General features: G+C 45.8%; 1 long non-coding RNA gene across 4 annotated transcripts in view; it reads left to right on the plus strand.

The window, feature by feature from the left end:
- Positions 1–26,246, plus strand: part of LOC138288288 (uncharacterized) — a 421,935-nt gene that overhangs the window by 284,362 nt on the left and 111,327 nt on the right. For 2 of the 4 annotated variants that reach the window (XR_011202370.1, XR_011202367.1), the window contains one exon: positions 15,628–15,896. The exons of 1 other annotated variant lie outside the window; for it this stretch is intronic. This is a non-coding gene — a long non-coding RNA (uncharacterized lncRNA). Of the gene's footprint in view, positions 1–7,645; positions 8,678–15,627; positions 15,897–26,246 lie in introns of those variants that run through there. One more of the 4 variants, XR_011202368.1, reaches the window with a different exon arrangement.

Here is a 26,246-nt window from a genome sequence, read left to right on the forward strand (position 1 = left end):
GACACATCCAAGGATATCTGTGCAAAACATGTATTGACGACTCTGTAAGTTGGTTGTAGCCGAAAACCCTATCATTATCCTTTTTCATGTTAGGATCCTAGTGTGTGGCTTTGTGTCTGACAGTAAAGCACTCATGTAATTATGTTCTGTACTCATTGGCATGGCTTCAAACAATGCATTCATTTAGCTGAGTTGATGGATCACAGTAAACATAGACATATTACATAGAACAAGGTGCTTAATTTACAGGTGCAAGTGTATTTTCCAATGCTATGCAGTGTCCAGTTCACACACGCCTGGGAGAGATCCTTAGCCATTTGTTGTACAATCAGAGTCCAGGGGTGAGGGACATGTCATGAGACATGGACAGGAGAAGTATGCATTAGTGAGGATGTGTCCAAATTGCCAATAGGTAAGATTTGAGACAAAGCCGGACCATAGCAGACAAGTCAACAGTGGTTGAGTGAAGAGGGTACATTGACTGCTGTCACAACACTGGCAGGACCTTAAGCACAGAACTAAGGAGATACTGTCCATGTGGCACAGACTGGTTCTACTGGGTTGTTTTCCTTGAGAATGTTGTTTCTTCCACATCTTCATCCTCTGATGTGTGTGGTGCCTCCTGTGCCATAGGTGGGGCTGTTGTTGAAGTTGAGGGACACACACACACATCAGGGGATAGAGATGTGGAGTCAAATGTCCCAATGCCTTACGTTTGTGGGAACACATAAGGCATCACTGCAGCAAGGAGGAGCTGCTGATTTCTCAACACTGCAGTAACATCATGGCGGTAGTCAGCCGAGTTTTCCCTGAGGGAGGCCACTTGCCACTGTATGGACTCCAGAGTATTATGTATAGCCCCCAGCCGGTTGTCTATCATGCTGCTGGCACTTTGGGAGTGCAATTGTGAAAACAACAGCCTCATGACAGCAGCAATATCGGCCAGGGACTGCTGGAGTCCATATAGCAGGAAGTGAGTGCCTCTGATGGCAGATGTGTAATCCTTAATTAGACTGAGGCACCTCTGCACTCCCTCTAGGCTGCCTGCCATGGTCTCCTTCCCTACAAGCATGTGCTTGGCCAGCTCCCACTGGACTCCTACCAGTGTCCCTTGGAAGGTAATGTTTGGGTCCTCGGAGTCCAGGGGTATGTCATGATATGCTGGTGTGGTGTATTGGTAGCTGGGTGGTTCATGTAGAGACTACACAACGCTGTGTGTTCTCCCAGCAACTGGAGGTGGTATCTGGAGGGAACCTAGAACATCCTGGAGAGTCTCTTCATTGATGGTCAGCAGTTGGTCATCCATGTCATCTGTAAAATCCATGACAGGCAGGTTTGCAGGAGATAAGGCATCACCCTCTGCAATGAGATAGTGAAATGTCAATCTTGGATTGTGGTGGCTGTTGACATGGCACATCATTTACTTGCTACTTGAGGCACAGTGACATGTTACAGACCCAAGGTTGTAGTTTTATATTATGTGTAGCATTGTGCATGACACATGGGGCTGTCGCGTGGGCTCTCATTATCCTGAATGAGCCTACATGATTTCTAGTTAACAGGGTTGTTCCTGGTGTGGGGGACTAAGTCTGACCCACTTAGAAGGACCTCTGTGACCTTCAATCTGGTTTTGCTCCAGCTAACTAGCAGTGCCTCATCTCTCCCAAGGGGAAGGGATGATTGCGCAGCCGAGCGCATGACATCTTTAGAACTTCTCAGGGAAGTCGTGGTCACTCAGGTCCCAACCAGCTCTCTAATTTACAGTATGATCTCATATACAAATGGCAAAGGCAGTTTAAGTTTTATAGACTGTTTTTAATAAAACAACTGTACTTTAGATATTAAGGCATGAGCCGCAACAACCAGAACCATACAACACAGTAGGATTGAAATAGTCACGATGAGAGTGAAACATAAAAACAACGTTATCATGGTGTTAATAGATTCTATTCTCTCTCAGTAAGTTATATTTCAAGCACAGCATGTTAAGCTACTAACTTGCCTTTCAGATTCCCCGGGAAGACATCAACCCTCATACCTGAGCAAAGGCCTGTGATCTGGTTCAGCATCTGCAACAAGGCAGTCAGCGTCTAGTTGTGGTTCCCTGGTCGAAATCTCCCTCTTGCGTGTATTAGGACAAGGAAGTGTTTTTATAACTAACATGACAGTGTGATCACAAAATGTCCCTACGCAAGTAATCCAAAGACTAAACTCCTCCCACATCTATCGGCAATGTATCAGACTGTATCCTTGACTGAAGCACAGAGTGAACAAGAATGTGTTATTGAACTCCAGTGCTGAAGTAGGCTAAACAGTGTGATATAAAAAATAAAACAAGACCATAGAACTGGCTATTTAAAAAATAACAGTACGAAGCTGATTAAAATGCATTTAGAGCAAAGTGCACAGAGGCTCTATGCTGCAAGCAAAGGAATGAAATACATCCAGGGCAAAGTGCACAAAGGCATAACGCCTGAAGCAAACGTGCAAAGAATACATAAAAATGACCACACTACAGGGCAAACTCACAAGGTATTATGGGGCATATTTAGGAGCCTGTAGTGCTACCTTAGCCTCACTTTTCATGACACTCATGTGGCACAATGCCCTGCGCCGGATTTACAAGGTGGCGCTAAGTGACATATTGTGGCTTAACACCACCTTCACCTGCAGCACATTGTGTGTAAGGGGCGTGCAGTATGTGTTGCTGTGGGCGTGCAACAGCAACACCCATTGCATTTTGACAGTGCCTCAGATTTATGAGTTTTCGTAACCCAGAGGCATCGCCAAAATATAACACCACCTCAGGGGTGGCATTAGCATGGCGCGGCAAAGTGACATGCCATCTTTTGCCCCTCATTTTCACTTTTTCAATGTGTACTGCATTTTGCAAAAAACATAGACAGAGCTAATGGCTTTTTAAGAATGTTTTTGTGCAGGAAGGTGTTCCTTCATGCACAAAAAAAATCTCCCGTACAACGCAGGCCTCCTTGCACTATGGTGCAAGGGTTGATGCGTTGGCCCACATCAGCTAATTTAGTGCCGGTGCAGGGAGTAACACAGGGGTGCCTCGATTCTCATAAATAGTGCGCATCCCTGAGTTTTGGAAATGACAGTGCGCAATGCTGCCAAATTTACTATAACATCTGGCCCTTTGTGCTTTGATCCCACACCACCCACTTCCTTGCAGGCCCCTTTTCACTGACACCATGGTGGTATATAATTTGCCTTCCTATTCACCATGGTGGACATTGCCACAGTAGTGTAATGTGTGCAGTCACTCTTTTGTCCATTGCATACAATGCTTGTGTTACATTCTCATCTGCATGTAGCAGATCCCAAACATGTGCTACTTGGAAGGGACAGTGCAACCATTATGGACTGTCTGCCCCATTAGATTGTCCCTTTCTAAATGTGGGACATTTCTTTGCACACAACATATCTGCAACAGGCATTTGTTGGTGTAAGATGTTGAATGTGGATCAATGCATGCATTTTGTGGCTTTGCTGATGTGGCACAAGGGGACTGTGCAGCTTGGTTCCACATGGGCTACTATTTGAATGATGATACAGTTGCATTACAGGCTAGTTACATTGTGCCGATAGTGCAACATTGATGCCACTTGTGCTAGTTCTTATGCATTTTGATTGTACTACTAAGCAGTACACCGACATTCACACAACACACTCCATCTTGGCAGATGGTGAGAATGCAGCTACTTGTACAGCTGCACACATGATGTTCACAGACAGGTACCATGTGCTGTATGAGTTGACTTTTGTGGCCATTCCCAAATGGTGCTTGGAGTTGTGTGAGAGTTGTTGGTTCACCCTGTGTGGTTTGTGTTTCAGAGGTTGCACACTTTAGGCTTGCTTTTTGCTCAAGTGGCACAGCTCAATGCAGCAGCAATTTGTATTGCATGACACTGCACCAGTTTTGAAATGCAGGCATCATTTCGATAAAATCCATTTGCATTCTGTTCATGGGACCACCTGATCTCCCTGTGACTCATTGCGACTAGTGTTCATTTCCCAACATTCATCCATTGACACATTACACATCGGTAACACAATTCTTCTGGGATTAAACCAATTCTACCTAATTGGCCTTACCATAGCATCTCTGCCTAAATATGCAGGTCCATGGAAATGTTTTGTTATTGAAGGCAAAAAACTATCTTGTAACACTGGTCTTCTGTCCACTGACAGCCAAGTGTCATTTTCATCATTTCCACATCCTGCTCTAACCCAGCTCTGCTGTTCTGTTTCAGACACATTTTCCTGCATGCCTTTCAATTCCTCCCAAGTGCTAGCTATTGTCATCAGCATGGAAAAGACAGTGTTCTCTTGAGATTCATCTATGATTGATCCATTAAATGTACATGTCACAATTGCACATTCGCATGACCTTTCATCTGCATATCTGCTGCAGATGGTGAAATAACCATTATTGCTCCTGTGTGCTCACATTTAACCCCTACAATTTCAGTTGGAAGCTGTAAGGCTTCTAGTAATTAACTCACTTGCTCCTCATTTTTAATTGGGGATCCTGATGAGGTCATGAAACCTCTCTATGACCATAACTGTCTAACTAGAGCAATCAGTTCTGCAAATTGTGCTGAAAAAAAAACTCTTTGAAGCCATGAAGCTTCTACTATTTCTTAAATGATATAAACAGAATAGGTTGCTCTTAGGAAACCTTTCTTTGTTCTTAAACATGGGCTATCCACCAGAAGGACATAGCCAGGACTTATTAACAGTTCATAATTCATATTAGGTCTTGAATTGGTGCACATGTCTGTGACGTCAAAACAACCATACGCAAATTTATCTGTTGCCTCATTTTCAGGCACAAATTTGAGGGCACATGAATTTAAAATCTTACAACCTGTTCAGCATAAGATTCTCAGCACTGAGAATTTGTTGTTCATACTTAGTCAACCTTGTGTTGTTCAATTGTGTGTTTTTGCTCTGGTAAGCAAAAGAGCAACAGAATGAGGGACTAAAACAGTTAAAGTATGTCCCATCACTGTGCTTTCATATCTCTTAAGGCTAGCACTGACAGGATTTACCATTTTAAGACAACCAGGCAAAGCCACAGTTACAGGATCATGTGTAATTGAAAAGTAGGCTAGAGGCCTTCTGGGGTCAACATGCAATGTGTAAGCACTAAGAGAGCACAGCCCTTCATCTCAATGCAAAATAATGTAAACATCTTTGAATGATCAGACATTCCCAGTACAGAACCACAACAGAAACATTCTCTCAGCTCTAGGAACGCTTTCATGCAGCAGTTGTCCCATGGGATCTGATTAGACACATCTCTGTGTGTCAGCCTCGGTAAAGATTTTGCCACCAAGGAAAAGTTAGGAATCCACTGTCTATAGTAGCCAACCACTTCCAAAAACATTCTGACTTCTCTTTGTATCTTTGGAGGACCAATTTGTAAAATAGCTTCCACTCTTTCTAGTGACACTTTTTTCCTTACCTTTTCAATGATATGTCCTAAATATTGGACCCCTATTTGACGGTATTGCGGTTTGCTCAAGGGCACTTTGGGCCTGATTTAGTTCTTCACTGTATTACCACCAATCCACTGTGACTGCAGTCTCAAGTACTCCATCAAGCTGACAGTGTTCCAACTGCCGTATTTAGAACTATGGCTGTACAGTCGCCGTTCCTATTAACAGAGTGTACTCCATTGCACTAGCTGAATCCTGCAGCCAACACAGCAGAGTACAATACTGACAATTAACACCCAACACCGGTGGGGCAGCGCATTGTGCCAAACATATTTAGATAACACAGCCATGCTGGCAGTGTACCATCGGTGGTCCCATAGCAGTGGGAGTACATCAGGGGACCCGTTCAGCGTTCTACTAAGACTCCGGATGGATGGATGTTAGCAGCCCACTCTTGGTATATATTGGACAATTGTGAACACCAGCAAAACAAACTATAAAACACACTCCATTTCACACCATGATCCTTTGCCATGCCACTGCAAACTACCAATCTGAGGATGACCTTGCCACGGAAGAGCTAGGTTATTTTCTTTTTTGAATTCTCCCTCTGTTTCACGTTTTCATTTTTTCATAATCTTTCAAAGCACTGTTGGGGCACTAGTATATTTTTTATCTCTTTGGCAGGGAGGATGAAATCACATTTTACAGAGGGAGAATTGACAGTCACGCTGGGTGAAATTATTAGAGTTAAGCCACAATTGTTTGGAGCACAAGTACAAAATACTAACATGTCCAAGAAAAGGCAATTCCAGGATAGACTAGTTAAAAATGTGAATGCTGGAGCTAAGAATCTGTGCACAAAGGAGGAAATTAGGAAGAAGTGCAATGGCCTGCATGGGAAAGTCAGTTCCCTTGCCTCCAAGTGTCACCTGGAGGCCAAGAGAACTGGTGGTGGTTCTCCCAGCCCCCATTGCAACTCTTTACCTGAAAGGACAATGTCTTGCAGCTCCTATATAATTAAGGTTTTACAGGAATGCCTGGTGGAGTGGAGACTGGTAAGTTACACCTATGTAAGTCTCATTAATCACAAATGGAATCCTTGCCCTTAACTTAGCTGTTCAGATTGCTTCTAGACACCCATCAAAACATATATATTTAAACTTCAGTCTCAAAAATATTTTGTGTTGTCCAAATTAGTAACATCATTGTTGTTTTCCCTTATTTAACAATGAACAATATGCATTGTCAGATTGTGTGTTTTTCTCCATGGATCACCCCTTGCCATTGTCTATACCCTTGCTTTAATTCCATGTAGGTTGCTGTACTTCAAAAAAACAGGTTTCAAACTCCATCCATATATACATGAACATATAGTGCTTGTAACTGGTATCTTAACCTATTCACATTATACACATATGTGTGTACATGTTGTAAATGTGTGTCCACCGCAGTAATTTATATAGGTATGTGTTACTCACTTATTCTAAAAAATCAGTAATAGTGTTAAAAAATGATTACAACTACCATGAATCCCTGCTTTTGTTTATGCAAAACAATAGTGGAATGTGATGTAGCCCAACCTCCCTTTCCTTCCACATATGCACAAATGTCAAACTTTACATAGTTGCCATTCACCATTTCATGGCATGTATCAAAACTTCATCTGTTATGTTGATCAAGTATGTCGTCACCTTCTGGTCACTAAATTGAATTGATCTACTTGCTTGCATAAATCATAGTTTGTAGTCTCAAAGGTTTCCAATCGTGTTTTGTGGCACGCTGATTATAAGTAGTGTTGATACAGAATTTACTTTGCAGTGTTCATATGATGAACAATGCCATTTAATCCAGTAAGATGTACCAAAGTTTGTTTTTAACGATGCTAGGCTTTGAAATGGCTCAGCTCTCAAACTTCCTCTCTACTATGTCAAGTTGCATGTCTGGTATATTTAAGGTACACTTTCTAAATAACATTTTCAATTTCAGGACATCTCTCCATTATTGTTACTGAAGTTTGCATCTGTGTACATTAACCTAAATGAGTAAATAGTTAAAATTCACACAAAGGCCCAAACATTCCATTAACCATAAAACATTGTTTAGGTTGTTTCATTTGTAGCTGAAGACACAATTGAGGTACAATACAGACCTTTAATGTTATTTTTGGCAATTCATATTAGATTCAACACGCAAGGCCAGTGAACCACCATCTGCGACAGAGGACACCTCCACTCAAGGCCAGGATCAAGCCTTCAGTGAGAACCCCACTCCGGCAAGTCTGGATGATGAGGGGGCTGCCTGGTCCATCTCTGTCTGTGCAGAAAGCCCAAGTGAGTCACACTCACCCCACACCTATTCCTCCCACCCCAGCTGCTACCACAAATCAGCCCATTGATACTTCCACTTCCTGTGTCTAGATGATCACAGCTCCCATTTTGTGCCTCATGTCCTGGCTACTGTTGAGCAACCACCCCTACCACCTCCAATTGCAGCAAGAGTCAGTGAGATGGGTATACTGCCTCAAGGGCACAGGTTAGTGGTGGGTAGGGGACATAAGAGACAATCATTGAGGCATAAAAAGTGATGCCACTTGCATTATTGTCACACAGACCACCAATGATTGAGCCTTGTAAGCACTACAACACTCCCAAAATATGTTGTACCAGGTCCTAACAGAGATCTGGGACCTTAAGAATGTACACAGGGAGCACACTGTTGAGCTGCAGAATCACAACTCCAGTTTGTGCTACTTAACTGGGGGGATGTTTAATATTTATGTGCAGGGCTTTTCATGTACTGTCTACCCCTGTTTGTGTCCTTCAACATCAGGAAAAAATACCTCTTTCTCAGCCACAGCCAGGGAGGCCCTGCAACAACAGGAAACTGCTTTACCTACCCACGTCCCTGCACTGATACCCCCCTCCAGTAGGGTGTTTTCATCCAGACAACCAGTAAAAGATGGCATGACCTCTACCACCACCTCCAAGAGAGGCCAAATCTAAATTCCCCCACTGCATGTCTAGCATTCACTCTGAGGACCATTTCACAGATGCATTTACCTTTGTTTAGGACACTGGTACTTAGTTCATTGGATTACAAACAAGTTGTGCTCAAAGATTGTAGTTTCATCCATCATGATGGACTTTAGTTTTTCATTCTTGTTCTTTTGCATTCTGGTTTCAAAGATATTGCACTGTTTTGTTTTGTTCAAAATAAATGCACATACAACAAAGTCAAACACTGGCATAGCACTTATTTATGTAATTGCTTTTCTATGTATTCTGTACATCATAATTTTTTTAACTTGTCAAACAAAATGATTGAAAAAAACCAATGAAATTACAATGTATTGCTGTCATGCATTTGTAGGTAACATATCTGTGACAAAACCAAAGATGCTTTTCACAAACCATGCAGAACCCAAATAGTCTGTGACATTTAGAAATTGACCCTCTAAAAACTTGATACCATGGAATAAAGGGAATAGTTAATAAAACCTAATTAAACAGACAAACTATTAATAATTCATGACCTCAGCTGGAGCGAGACATCCTGCCCTCACAGCAGGAATCCTACATCAATAACACCAATTGTCTACATCATGGCACTAAAAACAATTGAGGCCACATGACCATTTCAGGCACTGTGGCAGTACCCAGTGCAAAGTTGCAACCACCCTGCAGTGGTGTGCTACAAAAAGTACTTTGAACTATGAGGAGATACATCAAAATCTTCTGTTGGACCTGGCCCTTTTACAGGGTCATTCCCCAAACTTTTTGCCTTTTTCCTCCTTACTTTTCTGACCCTTGTTGGCTGACGTTATGACTCTGAGCACTTTTTCACTGCTAATCAGTGCTAAAGTGCATGTGCTCTCCCTTCTAAACTTGGTATGACTGGCTTATACCTTATTGGCATACTTAATTTACCTATAAGTCCCTTGTAAAGTGGTATTCCCATACCTAGGCCATGTAAATTTAATTCTACTAGTGGGCCTGCAGCCCTGCTTGCACCACCCATTGAAGTAGACTTTCAAACCTGTCTCAGGCCTGCTACCACAGGGCCTGTGTGTGCAGTTTTCTGCTACAGGGATCTGGCATCTAAATTTACTTGCAAGGCCCAGAACTCCCCTTTTACTACATGTAAGTCACCCCTAAGGTACGCCCTAGTTAGCCCTATGGTCAGGGTGGCATGTATGTAGAGGGCAGGACATGTGCCTTTTAATGTGTCCTGTCCTGGTAGTGACAAACAGCCAATTTGGATTCTTACTGCTGTGAGTGCTGCCTTCTCGTAGGATTGCATTGGAAATGCACTCCCTTAAGTGTAAGGGTTATTGTCTGATTTATGAGGGGTAGCGTAGGCATTTTTTATATGGTTGTAATGGCAGTGAGAAATGTGCTTACTGGTGTAAGTGTTTTTTATATTACCATTACAGAAATGCCACTTCTAGAAAGTGAGCATTTCTCTGTGCTTATGACTCTGGTGTTTTGCAGCTAGATTCCAATCCACATCTGGGCAGAGTGACAGTTGGGCTTTGTGCATACTTTTCAGACAGCCTGTACACAGGCAGGGTGGAGGTGTCACAGAGGTGCATCTACATCCTGAATAGACTTCCTGGGCTGAAAGAAGGGAGAGGTGGGCACACCTGCATTTGTAAAGGCTGTGCCCTGGCCTCACACAATATGGACGTTTACACCCAACTGATGTTTGGAGCCTGTGCTGGAGGAGAGAGGGGACACTCCTAGAACCAGTTGTAACTGGTTGAAACCCCCTCTCCTCCTCATTGAAAATGCTTTGAAGAACTGAGTATAAGTACAGGGGATTTATCCCCACAATTTAGACTTGAAGAGACTTACTTGAAACTGGACACAGGACACTGCTGAATGGACTCACCAGGGCTCACCTTAGATTGCTGCTGCTGTGCTGACTGTGACCTGAAACCTGTCTGGTCACTAGGAGGACCTGCCATCATCTGCATCTCTTGGGCTGGTCTGTTGTTGGGCCTGCTAGCCCTGTGCTTCCCCCTTCTTTTGTCTCCAGGGGCAGGGTGCTGTGGCCCCTGACCCCTGTAACTAACCCAAGCATGAGGAGGGCTTCATTTTTCCTGTTTTGGGAGCATAGCGCCAAGTGCAGCGCTTTGTGTGTGGCCCCCTAGCACCTCATGAGCGATCACCTTGTGAGACTAGAGTGCGTGGTGAGCGCCCTGGTGGTTCCTGCAAGTCGCGCTTAGAAGCGCGTCGCTGGGGGAATCATTGCCATATCCCGGGGCTCATTAACGTGTCTCCCGCGCTTAACATAGCGCATTGCTGATACTGAAATCCCCACCGCAACCCGGGCCCTTGTAAGTGCCCCATGAACTTGAAAGCACTTTCCTGATGCTGTGATCACCGCCACAACCCGGACAGATCTAACGCAGCAGAGCTCATTCTGCTTTGTGCCCCCGGGGGACTGGAGCACTGTGAGCAGTTCCCCAGGGGCACTACCAGGCATCTGCTGGTGTGTAGCATCACCGCTGCAGCCCGGGACAGGAGTGCCGGTTGGCTCGCCCAGTGCATCAGAGGTGGCCGCATCAGAGCCGAGGGGAAGCCTCATCGGAGGCTCCCATTCCCAACTGCCCCAGTCAACCAGGAAGCGTGGGGCGAGGAAGGAGTTCTCAATGGAGGTTCCCAACTCCCGGGCCCACCTTTTTGTTGGCACCCGAGATCACAAGCAGGTGGACGCCTCATTGGAGGCCCGCGCATCACTGGATCTCTTTGTATCCCCATGTTGAGGGGTTTTGGGTCTTGCCCCCCCTATTCATAGAGGGGCCTGTAGTGGCCCTGGGAGAGGGTCCTAAGTGCATGCGGTTCCCAGGAGGGGCCCCCGCTAGAGGAAACGGAGGGGGTGCATGCCACCCCCCCTTTCCCTGATATAAACGGCTCCCGTTTGGCATATAGGAGTGCCAGGGGCCCCACTTTGTGGTGTACATATTGCATCACATGTGTTGCGTGTGTTGTGCAAACACTTTACATATTGCCTCTGGGTTAGGCCTGACTACTTGTGCCAAGCTACCAAGGGGGGTGAGCAGGGTTATCTTGGATGTGTAACTCCCTTGCCCTGACTAGAGTGGGTGGGTGCTGCCTGGCTTAGGTGTATCCCTAGCCAACCAGAAACCCCATTTCTAACAGCTTCCTGCACTGAACACAAATTAAGTTAAGTAGCACATATTGCCTTGGTGGCAACATTCAACAGAAAACAGGTTTGATTCTATCTCAAGAACTTCCATGCAATCACATTTCAAGTTGCATCTATACAAGCTATGTCCATCAAACGGGAGTGTCTGACCCATGATCACCCCCTGTTCCCTTTGTACTTTCCAACAGCAACATATCACTGCAAATGACAAAACTTTGAAATGTCCAAATAAAGGTGACATGGTGAAGAATCCTAAAACAGAAAAACAAGGGGAAATTAAAGATTTCATGTGAGACATTTGGCTCAAATGATAAGTTGGGAGGACAAATATACTTGACACACGCAAAGATAATCTATACCAATAAACACTTTAGCTTAATCTTTGCCTTGAACTTTCCTGAACTGACTAGTCCTACTAAATTACCATCACAGACTGATAAATGCACTTTGTCACAAGTTGCTTTGATAGTGGATGTTACCATATGTAAGTGTTGCACTTACGCTCAGGTGAAATAGTTATCAATGACATCTTGACGTAGGCCAAATTCCTTCCTCTTTACCATTGTCACCTTAATTGGGCATTTCACTAACCACATCCAGTGGCTCTTCACGTGCTCCACTGCGGTGATTGGTATGTTCCATCACAGAGAGATGTTGTGCAGCGTGCAGCAGGCAACCATGATTTGGCACACCTTATCTGGTGAGTAGAGGAGGGCTCCCCTGGTCTTGTTCAGGCACTGAAATCTGGCCTTCAGGAGCCCAAGCTCACTCCACTGGCCTCAGTGTTCATCCATGGCCTAAGTGAAGTGGACTTCCCCTGGCGTTGTTGGATTCCTCATTGGTGCCAGCAACCTTGGTCAGTTAGGATACAATGAGTCTCTTAAATAGTAGCAATACAGTAATATATTTAAAATCGAAAAATTATAACAGGCCATTGTACATTCCTAAACTAGGATTAAACCAAATGATACTCAAGTCATATTTTACTTACCAACAAGGCAGGCTCTCTCAGGTCCAGGTTCAAACATTTGAATGGATATGGTGTTGTTCCGTAGTACAAAGGAATCTTGTATTGACACTAGAAAGTGGGCACATGCACTTGAGATGCACAAATCTGGTAAGCAGACAACTTGCACATTGATGGAATGAAAGTTCTCCCGATTGTGGTGGATCTGTTCCCTGGTGTGTGGTGGTACCATGGCAATATGTGTGCCATCAATAGCTCCCACCACATGTGGTAGGCCATACAAATCCTGAGCTTTTCGAAACTGGATGAAGCTGTTGATGTGTCTCATCACTGAAGCAAGGACGTCTTGTAGCACACCGCTGAACATGATAATGCCACAGTGTATTGAAAGGATCCAGTGGCCGCAAAATGAAGTACTGCCATGAGTTTCACTATTGGTGTTATTGCTGTTATATTCTTATTGTGAAAGCAGGAGATCAGGCTCTAGATGCTGACATAAATCCAGTATTGTTTGCCTATTTAATTTAAATGTCTTTATTATGTCGCTTTTCTCCATTGTTGCAAGGTTTGGAAACTTTCTGAAGACTTCAGGACACCTTCTTCTACACGTCCTTGGGTTCCCATGTCTGCATGTCAGGAAAACAAACTATCACTTTAAATTGTAACACAATGCTTTCACAATAAACACACATCTTCTGTCATGATTAGATTAGTGATCTTGTTGTTTTAAATACGTACATATAATTATAAAACATTTTTGCAACTTCAAATCTAATTATTTGTTTTATTTTGTTGTCCAATTACCATCAGCGGAAGTATGACATACATCATGGCATTATCAATGTCAAACACAGTAACTGTTCACTTATTAATGTATCATATTGTGGCAAAAACAGTGTCAGACATTGGTATACAAAGCAGCCACTATTTTGAGTGCTGGTGATGAGCAAACAATTTTAAAAAACACACAGCTTCATGTCCTAAATTGGTGGATGCCTGACCTTGCCATCAGGAGAGTGGCTATCTGACTGCTGGCAGCTGACGTTGACTGAATAGTGGGCTTAACACTCCATGATGGACACAGCCATAGACTAACATGTGTGACGGCTACTCACAAAAGCCAATGGATCAGTCTGTCTTCACCACAGAGCGTGTATGCCGTGTACTTGTACGCAGTATCTGGAAAAATCCTCACTTGGCTCCTAACACCACAGTCCATAACACCTCCTCAAATTTAATGCTGTTACTGACCTCTGGCATCCAGGATGCCAGGCAAAGCACATAACTGTGCCCCTGCCTTCTTCCCTGAGGAGAAGAAACTCCTCACCACAGAGGTCCAGTCCCTGTACAGTCAGCTGTATGAGATAACAGAGGAACAGATACATGTTTGAGTGGGCAATGTTTGACAAAATAACTTGTTCCTCCTTTCTACTCAAACTAATTTGTCCCTTTTTGTTCATGAGTGAAGTGTTGCTATTAAAGTGTTGTGAACTGAATGATTTAGTTGGGTACAGAATATTATTTTATAAGGTTAGAATTGTCTGTACATTGAAACGAAAAGTCACCTGAAAGTATAAGCTCAGTTTTCAGTTCATGTTACTTACAATTCCAGATTTCATTAGACAAACTGCAGGCCCCTTACTTTCAGTGGCCAGTACACACTACCACTAGTATAAGTGAAAACATACAGCCCATGTCACAATGAGTGAAATGTAAAGTGCAAGAAGACTCTTCAAAGATATGGAGTTATCTGATGCTCTTCTGTCAAATGAAATTACATCCCATACTTTGAAATAATAGTATCTCCATGTCTAAAACATGTCTTGGTGCCACATATGAGGAAAGGCATTTCCTGTGCTGCAAGTTGAAATGAAACAGACTCTCAATCATCCATACAGGAATGTCCTATTACTATACACACTTGTTCTTACATCACCCAAAACCATGATCTCAGTGAAACATGGCTGCCCTTCCATATTGCCTTTAGTCACTATGGTGGTCATTCTGACCCTGGCGGTCTTTGACCGCCAGGGCGGAGGACCGCGGGAGCACCGCCGACAGGCCGGCGGTGCTCCAATGGGGATTCCGACCGCGGCGGTAAAGCCGCGGTCGGACCGGCACCACTGGCGGGGTCCCGCCAGTGTACCGCCGCCCCATTGAATCCTCCGCGGCGGCGCAGCTTGCTTCACCGCCGCGGGGATTCCGACCCCCCCTACCGCCATCCAGATCCCGGCGGTCGGACCGCCGGGATCCGGATGGCGGTAGGGGGGGTCGCGGGCCCCTGGGGGCCCCTGCAGTGCCCATGCCACTGGCATGGGCATTGCAGGGGCCCCCGTAAGAGGGCCCCTACAAGTATTTCACTGTCTGCTGCGCAGACAGTGAAATACGCGACGGGTGCAACTGCACCCGTCGCACAGCTTCCACTCCGCCGGCTCGATTCCGAGCCGGCTTCATCGTGGAAGCCTCTTTCCCGCTGGGCTGGCGGGCGGTCTGAAGGCGACCGCCCGCCAGCCCAGCGGGAAAGTCAGAATTACCGCCGCGGTCTTTCGACCGCGGAACGGTAATCTGACGGCGGGACTTTGGCGGGCGGCCTCCGCCGCCCGCCAAGGTCAGAATGAGGGCCTAAATGTGGTGCAAACCATAGAATCTGTCTCTTAGAAGATTAGGCATGAAGTCAGTGTAGCTGTCCATGGGGTTATGTGCAAATAATGTACATGTTGTCTTGTATTTAGTGGCCCACAATGATTTGGACTATTCAGGAGTAGCGCTCACTACAGGAAAGGTTTCCTAGCCCTGGCCTAGATGATGATTATGGCCTCGACTAGTAACATGAGAAGATATAAAGTGTTGAGGGTACTCAACAGATCACTGCAAAATAGTATTTCCTAGGAACTTTTGAATGTTTTAAAACAATCTGTACTGACTGTTTGGGAACGCATGTGAGAGATGCAACAAAATTGTGTCACACCATTACAGACAAATCACTCATAACCTATTTTGTTGTTATTTTTCTCATCCTTACAGGTCAATTCCCATCAAAAGTGTGACAAATGGAAGTCCATCGCCAAGAAGGTGAGGACCCTGGGGTTCCATAAGCAGTGCAGCCTGCATTGCAGGAAAAGGTGGGGGGACTGCTGACGCTGGACCAGAAAGTCAGCTGAAGTCCAGCTCGGCTAGTCCTCCCAAAAAGGCAAGCATGTGTGCTGCACCCTGACCCCCTAATGGCCCGCATCCTTTGGGTGGCCTACCTCGATTTGATGGGCAGGTGGCATTTCCACAGCAGCATCGAGGGGGTGAGTTATTGTTTGGAAGTATGCTTCTTGTTTAACCTTTTTTTATTTACAGCAGTGCTGTAAGGCATCAATATGACTGTTGATACACATTCAATGCATATGAGAATTTCTGGAGGTGTGCGTTTATCAAACAGTGTCTGATTCTGTGTTTGGTATATTGATTTGTGGAAACGGTTGCCACTAGATTCCTCATCACAAGTCAAGTACTATTTTGAGCAGACACATGGCTGCATGGGACCACACACACTAGCACAAAAAAAATGCACAATGGCCACCACCACACCCAGACACCACAACCACTACCACATACATATGCACCAGCACATCCACAGGTACCACACACACTACTTCCAGAGCACACCCATTCACACACACATACATGAAACCTTGCACACACTGTACAGAAATGCCCACAATCATCTAAACAACAGACACCCAGAAAGAAATACAAGGTAAAACGTACACCATATACACCATACCAGCAGGCAACTGCACCATCAACAGACATATACATATTACCCACTGCCACTACCTCTACCTCCCAACCTGATCTCTCTGCCAACCAACCTACCCATTTTCCCATGTAGGACCTTCTATTTGCCCAGGCCCTTTCCACATTCTAGCCCACCCCTCCTATACATAAACCTACCCCTCCCACACCCTATCATACCCCTCCAAAACCCCAAACCACCCCTCTCAAATCCAAACCTAGCCCCAAATCCATACCCGCCACTCCCAAATCTAAGCCCACCCCTCCCAAATGCAAACCCACCCTTCCCAAACCAAGCCCACCCCTCCCAAACCAAAACGACCCCCCCAAGAAAGATCACTGATGTACCTACTCTCTTCCCAATAGAAGCCACTTTCTGAGGAGGTTGTATTTGGCATTGCAAACAGGGAGCAAGCTCTGAGTATGGAACCCAGGATTGGGACTCTTTACAAATATACAGTTTTTGTGACAATTTATTTCAAAGGAATGTATCTCAATTTTGATAATATTTACTAATTGTTTGCTGCTAATGTAATTTCTGCTTATGTGTGTACCTTGTGCTTACCCTCATTTCTGACGGTGAAAAGCACAGGTTTTATTTCTGAGAAATCTTTTAGGATGCATACATTTGTGATGGACATGTTATTTTTGGTGCAAGCATTCATCATGTTGCTGGGCACTTACACCAAAATTGCAAATGTTTCTTTTATTTTGCCAGGTGAATGCATACATGTTTTTTAACATGGTGTGTTTACTAATATACATATATGCTTTGCACAGGTTAAATGACACTTTAGAATTAAAACACATCTAATGTTTGGCAGAAATTACACATACCAAAGGAGCATGTGCCATACATACATCTCTGACACATTTGGAGTTTAAAGCTAACATTGGTTGGACATTCTGTGTACACGTATTTGTTGCATTGTGTAGTGCAATTGCTACTTTGGGTTTACTTCATTCAAAAAGGTGCCCTGTTTATGTGGAGGTTATGGTAGTTTGGATAAATTATTGCACACACTTGCACGGACACATTTTGACTTGGAATTATGTGATTTTGTGTGTAGGTTTCTATTGCCATGAAGGCAGTTAGTACCAGATTGGTGGGTGTTATTAATATATTGAGGTGTGTTTTTTATTTGTATCAAATGCATCATCTTGCACATCATTGTACTATTGCTTTCAAATATTTTTTAAACATGCACAAGTCCACTGCAAATATAAGCTGACAATTCTGAAGTTGACAGGTAATACAGTGACTTACCTTCTGTTTCTGCAACGAAGGGGGTTGATTTTTGTCTTGGTCCAGGAGCAGCAGCAAAGACGGGACTTGTATGACCGAATTCATGGCAGCAGGAAATGAGAAACATCTGAAAAAGGTATATTTTGTGCTTTTATCCCTCCCAATTGGGCAACTCAGGTGTGTTATGTTAGCTGCCACAATTGCATCGAAGGGAAGACACATTGGCCCTCATTAGGACATTACCGCGGCTACCAATAATCCGCCATATTATGACCATAGCCGGAATTCTGCCAGAACTTTGGTGGAATTCCGGCTACGGTCATGGTGGCGGACGGCGATAAGGTGGCGCTGCTGCCACACCAGTAGACCACCACAAACTGTATCATGACCCCTGATACGGCCTGGCGGTATTCTGCTGGCAGACGCTGATGCTGGCAGCAGTGCTGCATCCCGTCTCCTGCCGGTGGACCCCCTGCAAGCAGGTAAGTTGGGTGCTCTGACAGGGGATGGGGTGGGGCTGTTGTGTGTGTGTTTGGGGGGGGGTGTATGTGATTGTATTCATACAGTTGTGTGGCATGTGGAATGCATGTGTGCATGAATGGGTGTGAGTGTGCGTGTATGTTGTGTGGTGGGAATGCTTTTGTGCTAGCATGAATGTCAGTGTGTTGATGTGTGTGTGAATGAATGTAAGCATGCATGGGTGAATGTGGGTATGAGTGTGGGTATGCGTGTGTATGCTGGTGTGTGAATATGCGTGTATGTCATGGGGGCTCCGGAGGGGGAAGATGGGGGAGGAGGAGGGGGGCGGTGGAGACCCCAATCAGTGTCAGGGAAGGAATTCCTTGGCACTGATAGTGCCTACCTCCATGGTTTTTGTGGCGGTAAGATTGCCACGAAAACCATGGTGGTAGGCAGGGTCATAATCCCGCATGTGGGACAGCGACGGCCGCCTGGCTGGAGAGCGAAGTCTCCAGCCCGGCGGCTGTTACCGCCCTGGAGGACAGAGTGGTACATTGGCGGTTTGGCTTGAGCCAAACTGCCAATGTCATATTTTGGGGAAAGGTACCACCAGCCTGTTGGCAGTACCTTTCCCCAAAATACCGCCATCCACCAGGAACGTAGTGAGGGCCATTGTTATTGACTCAGTGGTAAAACTGTCTGGAGTCCCCCCACCAGTCGCTTTTACCTATGGTGCCGTGAATACGGGTGAAGATTCATGGCGGTGATAGCAATTAATTGGCGCTCTTTCGTCTATGGAACCGTAGACTTCTAAATTGAATGGGCGGACCACCAAGGCAACAGATGGGAAATCTCATGAAAATCAACGGTGGGACAGTTACTGCCAAAATCTAAATCAGGCCCTTTATGTGTATGTCAGTCAGGTGTTTCAAAAAGCAATGGTGTTTTGTTTACAAGAGTGTCTCATTTATAATGCAACTAATACATTAGAAATGCAAAATATTGAAAAAGAACTAAATTAGAGGCATGATGAATGTGTCCAATTTTTTCTTTATAATCTGATTAACAATTGAAGGAATCCCAGTATAGCCCTATGGGACCGAACATCATGCTAGTACTTTCTATTGAAACATAAAGGAACATAGATACTGGCTATCCTCATGTAATACAATCAATAAGAAAGCTTTGCAAAGATCTGTAACAGTGAAATATTCTGCCATACATGGAATCTGGTAATCTATGGTGGCCGGATTTGGATCTTGAACAATCCTAAACTTTCCATTCAGTTTCTGCAATTCCATTATCCATGAGTTGTGTGAACACATGATTATCTCCCTCGGTAATACTTCATGTAACATATCCTCAATTATTGGTGTTATCCCTGATATTATCTCTGGTGTCACGTGATAAGGTGGTGTTCTCAAGAAAACTGCATTTGGTTTAACATTTATCTCGACCTGTTCTACACCGTTGATTAGTCTAATATCTTTCCCTGAGAAATCCCATACTCTCAAATTTACTGTCTCTTTTAAATCTGGAGATAAATCTTTCACTGTCATCATTGGGTAAAGAGCTACTGTATTATGTTGAGGAAATTTAAACTCAACATCCTCATCATGTGTTTGAAACTCAAACCGGTTGGAGGAACAATAAATTGTACAATTGAGTTTACAAAGCAAGTCCCTTCCCAATAGATTTACAGGACTTGAATCACAAACAACAAACTGATGATTGTCTTCAAATGAGTCTATGTTTACAGGAACTTTGTCAATTGGATTTGTAATTTTCTTATTTCTAACATCCCCAAGTTGGATCTTCTTTCCCTAAGAGGGGTAGGTCTTGGACTTCCGATGTCCTAACAAGAGACGGGATAGCTCCAGTGTCAATTGGTAATTACACTTGGTGACCATTTACTTCACCTTCTCCAAATTGTCCACTCTGGTCTATCTCTAAGACTGCACCAAACACCCAACATTCCTCCTGATTCAGGCATCATCAGTGTGACGTGTCTCAATCCAGGCTTCTATTATTAAACATAGAAAAATGCTGAGTCCCATATTAGTTGTACATCTGCATTACATTTCTGTTTAGTCAGTTAAATTGATTTTGATTCAATCTTAGGTCACCCACATTCTGCTGAGCCATAGGAGCTTGTAGGACTGACATAATTTGAACTTGATTCTGCATTGGTACTTGCACCTGCTGTGCAGGCACATTTTGCATCCGTTCTTGGCCTCCTCCCCGTGTATGATTATTGTTTATTCTGTCTGGATTTAGCCAACACTCACCCCTCTAATGGCCCATCCTGTTTCAAAGATGACAAGGAAATATTTTCCTCAATGTACTTACATCAACACCTGTATTTGGATCAATTGGAACACCTCAACCTCTATCTTGTGTTACAACCATACCTCCTTGAGCACCTTGCATTCCTGCTTGAAGTCCAGCTCCTTGCACACTGCCGTGAATTCCGACATCTTGAGCTACACCACCATTTCCTACAAACTACTAATTCTGAAAACCTCTCTGTGCCAGCTTTGTTTGGGCTAGCATGGACCTTTTCTTGAGGTTCATCATCACTGATATACATTGTATACTTCAGGACACTTTTTAAAGACTTGGGGGCATATTTGTACTTGTTTTGCACTGAATTTGCGTCATTTTTTTTAACGAAAATTCAGTGCAAAACTAACTCCATATTTATACTTTGGCGCTAGACCCGTATAGCACCAAAGTTATGGAGTTAAAGTCATTTTTGGGACGTGGAAACCTACTTTGCGTCAATGAGATGCAAAGTAGGCATTCCAGTGCAAAAAATGACTCTTTGGCCTTAAGCGCCATATTTATCCCCTGTGCTAAAATCACGCACGGGGGGAGGAGGAGGTGTTAAATAATGGTGCACAGCTTGCTTTGCACCATTTTTTAACACCTGGGTCAGGGCAGGCGTTAGGGGACCTGTGGGCCTATTTCCATGGTGGAACACCATGGAATGAGCCCACAGGTGACCTCACCAGGCCCCAGGAACATCCCACACACACCAGAGGGACAGCAGAGGATTGGGGACTCCATCCCAGGTTAGTATAGGTAAGTACAGGTACATATTTTTTATTTTTTTTACAGTGCCAATGGGAACCCTGAGGTGGGCCTCCCTACATGGCACTGGATGCAATGACGGGCGACAACATACCGCTGCGGTAGCAGATATCCGTTCACCGTATTATGACACACACACACACCAATCCAACAGAATACAGCCACATACACAAATCCGCCAGACCAAAGGTCAGTGATAAACTGGTGGTCCCAAATCCCATACCTTTACGCCAACAGAACAACGCCCACCACATTATGACCCACGAATCACCACAGCGGACATTGAACGGTGGTGAACCATTGGCGGTACACACTGCCACGCTCAGAATGGACACCCAAAAACTAAACTACACTACATTGGCCTATACCAAATACACACACCTGACACCCACACACACACCACACCCACACCACTATAAAACACACACCCACATTACCCACAACCCTTTACGAACAACAATTGCCACCAGGAGACTTAGAAGAAGTGCACAGAGACAACTAGACACACACCACTTACACCCATACACCCTTCACGCAGTCATCATCACACACTCCCCCACATTACCCAACACACCCTCACCAACACATATCACACAACACCCAATGACACCACAAAGGCACCCTCGTTTCACTGAGGAGGAGTTAAGGGTCATGGTGGAGGAAATTGTCAGGGTAGAGCCACAGCTGTTAGGAGCACATGCACAGCAGATATGTGTAGCAAGGAAGATGGAGCTATGGCGGAGAATCGTGGACAGGGTGAACGCCATGGGATAGCACCCAAGAACAAGGGATGACATCAGGAAGAGATGGAAGGACCTACTGGGGAAGGTTCCTTCCATAGCAGCAAGACACCAGCTCACCATACAGAGGACTGGCGGTGGACACCCACCTCTTCCCCCACAGCTCACAGCATGGGAGGAGAAAGTACTGGCAATACTGCTTCCTGAGGGTCTCACTGGAGTAGCTGGAGGACTGGATACTGGTAAGTCAATATTTACTACCTATCACCCCCCAATACCTGCATGCCATCTCACACCGACACCCTCACTCCCATCACTCCAACCTATCCCACACACTGCACCTACACATCTCACTAACCCCAATGCCAAGCCCTGCATGCGAAACCAATGCATGGACACACCTCCCAGCCCTGCATGGACACCCATCACTAAAGCATGCACAGCATAGGGAAACTTACAATCCCACAATACATCACCATACAGAAGCAAAAGCTGGCAGGGCAACACCAACCATAGAGGGGAAGCTAGGGAAGTCCAAATGTCATACACTTGAAGCATAATATATCACTTACCTCCCCACAGGTACCCCAACCAATGTCAGTGGAGAGGAGGAGCCGCCACTATCCAGTCCCCCATTGATGACAGTAACTCTGGACTTCTAGATCTGGATCACCATCCTGGCCTATCAGGGACCACTGAACAACCAGTTACCCAAGCCCACTCACAGACCACCACAGAGCCTCCCCCATCAGGAACCAACACCACAACATCCACCTAGCGTACCCAAACCTCTGTCCCCAGGACACGTCAGTCAGCAGTGTGCCCACCTGTACAGGGACCCCAGGCCACACCTCATACCCAAGACAATCAGGGACCTGGGGTCAGTGGCAGTGGGCACACTGTTCAGGGGACAGGGGCACAGGACAACAGGGAAACTGGGAGGACGCCTGTGCCCCAGGGGGAGGACAGGAGCAGGGAACTGACTCTCCAGGAGGCACTAGCCGAGATCCTGGGAGCCTACAGACACAAAAGGTTTGGGTAACCAGAGTCACCTGCAAATATTGAGGGACAACATTTAGCCACACACTATCCTATTTTCCAACAGCATAGGCAAACACTAACATACACTGGATGGGGACCAAGGCGCACCTATAAGCCATACCCTGTGCCTCTGTAGTTGGCCCATCACATTTGAGATGCTGCTATTCCTCAAGACAAAGGCATTTAGCATTGACGTGGGAGATGTACTGGTCCACTAGGCACACCATCTGCACATTCATGGAGTGGAAACTCTTACAATTCCTGTACACCTGTTCATTCTGGCGGGAGGGGACAAACACAATATGTGTCCCATCAATCGCACCAATAATATTGGGGATATGTCCCATTGCATAGAATCCGGCCTTCACTGTGGCCAAATCTTCCACCTGGAGGAAAGCAATGTAGCTGCACATGTGTTTTACCAGGGCAGAAAAGACTCTTGCAAGCACGATTGAGAACATTGGATGTGGCATTCCTGCTGCCAAGCCCACTGTAACTTGGAAAGAACCAGTTGCCAGAAAATAGAGCACTGATAGAACTTGCACAAGATGGGCGATCCCAGTGGGATGACGGATAGCTGAGATCAGGTCAGGCTCCAACTGGGCACAAAGCTCTGTGATTGTCGCCCTGTCCAGTCTATAGGTAAGTATAATGTGCATTTCCTCCAGTGTAGCTAAGTTCACCAGGGGGCTGTACACGGGGTATGTCTCCATCTCCTATTCATCCGCAGTGGTAGGTATCTAAGGGACACAAGAGAGAGTAGGCTGTCACAATGTGAACAACTAAACCACAACAGCAGACCACATTGTACAATTATGTATTGGGACAGTGTAAATTTCAAAGTATGTGCCTATTTTTCCTCTGAAGCAACAATTATCGATAGGCCTGTTCACCCCCCCTGAAATGGCGACCACCTGTCCTGTCTGGAGGGACAAGTGGAAGTGAGGTAATTCCGCCAATGTTGGGCTTTGTGGCGGTAGGCGGTCGTGAACCGCCATGCAAGTCCTCATTGGATAATATTGGGCCCTATGGAGTACAGTGGCCAATGGGGATGTCCGCCGGCGGTGACGGTGTACACCGCTGTGGAAGTGACTGTCATTTTCTAAAACATTCCTCACTTGTTTCCTAAACTTCAACCGGAGAAGACCTACACTGCATGTGCTGCTGTGACCTGTGTCTGGAACATACCATGGCCCGTGTGACCGGGGAAAGGGCCCCAGCCTTCACTTCGGTGGAGTTGGAGTGACTGGTGGATGGGGTTCTACCCTAGTATGGACTGCTGTATGGGCCTCCAGACCAACAGGTGAGTACACTGTGGGCATGATGTATGTGGCATGGATGCATGGATATGTGTGTGAAGGCATTGTGTAACGGGAGGATTATCTGTTGGCAATGTACATGCTCTGGGCAATGTTTGTGCCAATGGTGATGGAAACGGGTATGATGGGCAATGTGACTGTTAGTTTAATCGTGTTCTCCTGTCTTTATTGCTTATACGGGTCACCACCCATCAAAAAAAGGGAATGTGGCATGCCGTCGCCAAGGAGGTGCGGACACTGGGGGTCTATGGCCCAGCTGGGGATGGCCTGCAAACGAGGAAGGGGTGACTGACGGACCCTGACCCCCCTGATGGCCCACATACTGGCAGACGCCTACCCTGAGCTGGATGGGCGCTTGAGGGAATCACAGCAGCCACAATAGGGTGAGTACAGTGGGTATCATTATAACGTTTGGCTGGTGGGGTAGTATCCGGGTGGTGGTTGTGTGTTAGTGGGTGCCCCTAAGGCCAGGCCAGACCGACATTGCAGCATGGGTCCTCTGAAGAGTACTGGTTGCATGACAAATACAGGTAACCTAGCTTATGAGTAGTCACTTTTAGGCAGGGCTGCGTGGGTCCCAGGTGTGCTGCAGCTAGCAGTGTCTGCTCCTCATCATGCATTGGTAACTAGCCATATCACTGGTAGTGCAATGCATATGCATATTGTGTAGGTCTGTTCCCTGTGTTTGAGGGTGCTGTCTAGGCCAACAGTGGTGTTGGTGCAGTCACTGACCCAGTGTATCCTTTGTCTCTCTCCTCCCCTTTCTTGTTTTGTCATCCTGTCCTTGTGTGCATTAGCATCATCTGGCGGAGAAGCAGGGGCATCAGCGATAGATGGAGCTGCATCCCACATAATCCACATGATCACGGAGGCAGAGTCCACCGACGCCGAGGAAACCAATGGGATGGAGGGCGAGGGGAGCACCATGGCGGAGACTGGAGGGGACAACACAAACTCTGATACCTCCTCCGATGGGAGCTCCCTGGTGATGGTGACAACTCTGTGATCACCCCAGCTACAGGTACAGCCGCCACTGCCCCATGCCAGCACAGCCCTCCCAGTAGCCCCTCAGTGAGTTTTCCATGCCCGCTCACAGAGGAGGGTGGGCATCTCCTTTGCCCCAGGCACCTCAGGCCCTGCCCCAGGGAGCTCTGCTGCCCTGAGTGATGAGGCTATTGACCTCCTGAGATCCATCTCTGTAGGGCAGTCAACCATTGTGAATGGATCCAGGGACTGGCATCCCAGATGCAGCAATGTAATGCATTCCTGGAGGGCATTCACAGTGGATTGGGTGGCCCAACAGAGATCGATTCAGGCACTGGCCTCCTCTCTGATGGCAGCCATTGTCCCTGTTTCTAGTTTCCCCCCTCCAACTACCACTTCCCAGTCCCACTCCCCTCAACCCCAACCCATTCCAGGCACACATACAGACGAGCATGCACACAAGACAACACACAAGAGTAGCACGGGTAAACACAAACACCATGCTTCATCCCACAGGCACTCACACAAACACCATAAAGTTGCAGACACAACAACATCCACAGCCTTCACTGTCTCCACCTCAACCTCCACCTCCCTCTCATTCACGTCCACACTCACAACTGCATGCACTACATCTACATCCACTATCAGCATCACCACACCAAGCAGAATACACACCTCACTGGCAGAGACTTCCACAACAACCATGCACATGTCCCCTGTGTCCTCTCCCACCATGTCTGTCCCTCCCCCTCCGAAGGGAAACAAATACAAGCATTCACACTCCCAACATCTACCCACCTCACATCAGCATCCATCCCATGCACCTGCATCCAAGTCCAGCAAACATACACCTTCACCAACCACTCCCTCATCCTCCACTCCCTTTACTCCTCCCTCCTTCAGCCCAAATGTCCCTAAAAGGCTTTTCTTTTCCCAAATTGACCTCTTCCCTACCCCTCCCCCCATCCTGCACAT

Source organism: Pleurodeles waltl, chromosome 4_1, assembly GCF_031143425.1.
Source record: "Pleurodeles waltl isolate 20211129_DDA chromosome 4_1, aPleWal1.hap1.20221129, whole genome shotgun sequence".
NCBI classification, from domain to species: Eukaryota; Metazoa; Chordata; class Amphibia; order Caudata; family Salamandridae; genus Pleurodeles; species Pleurodeles waltl.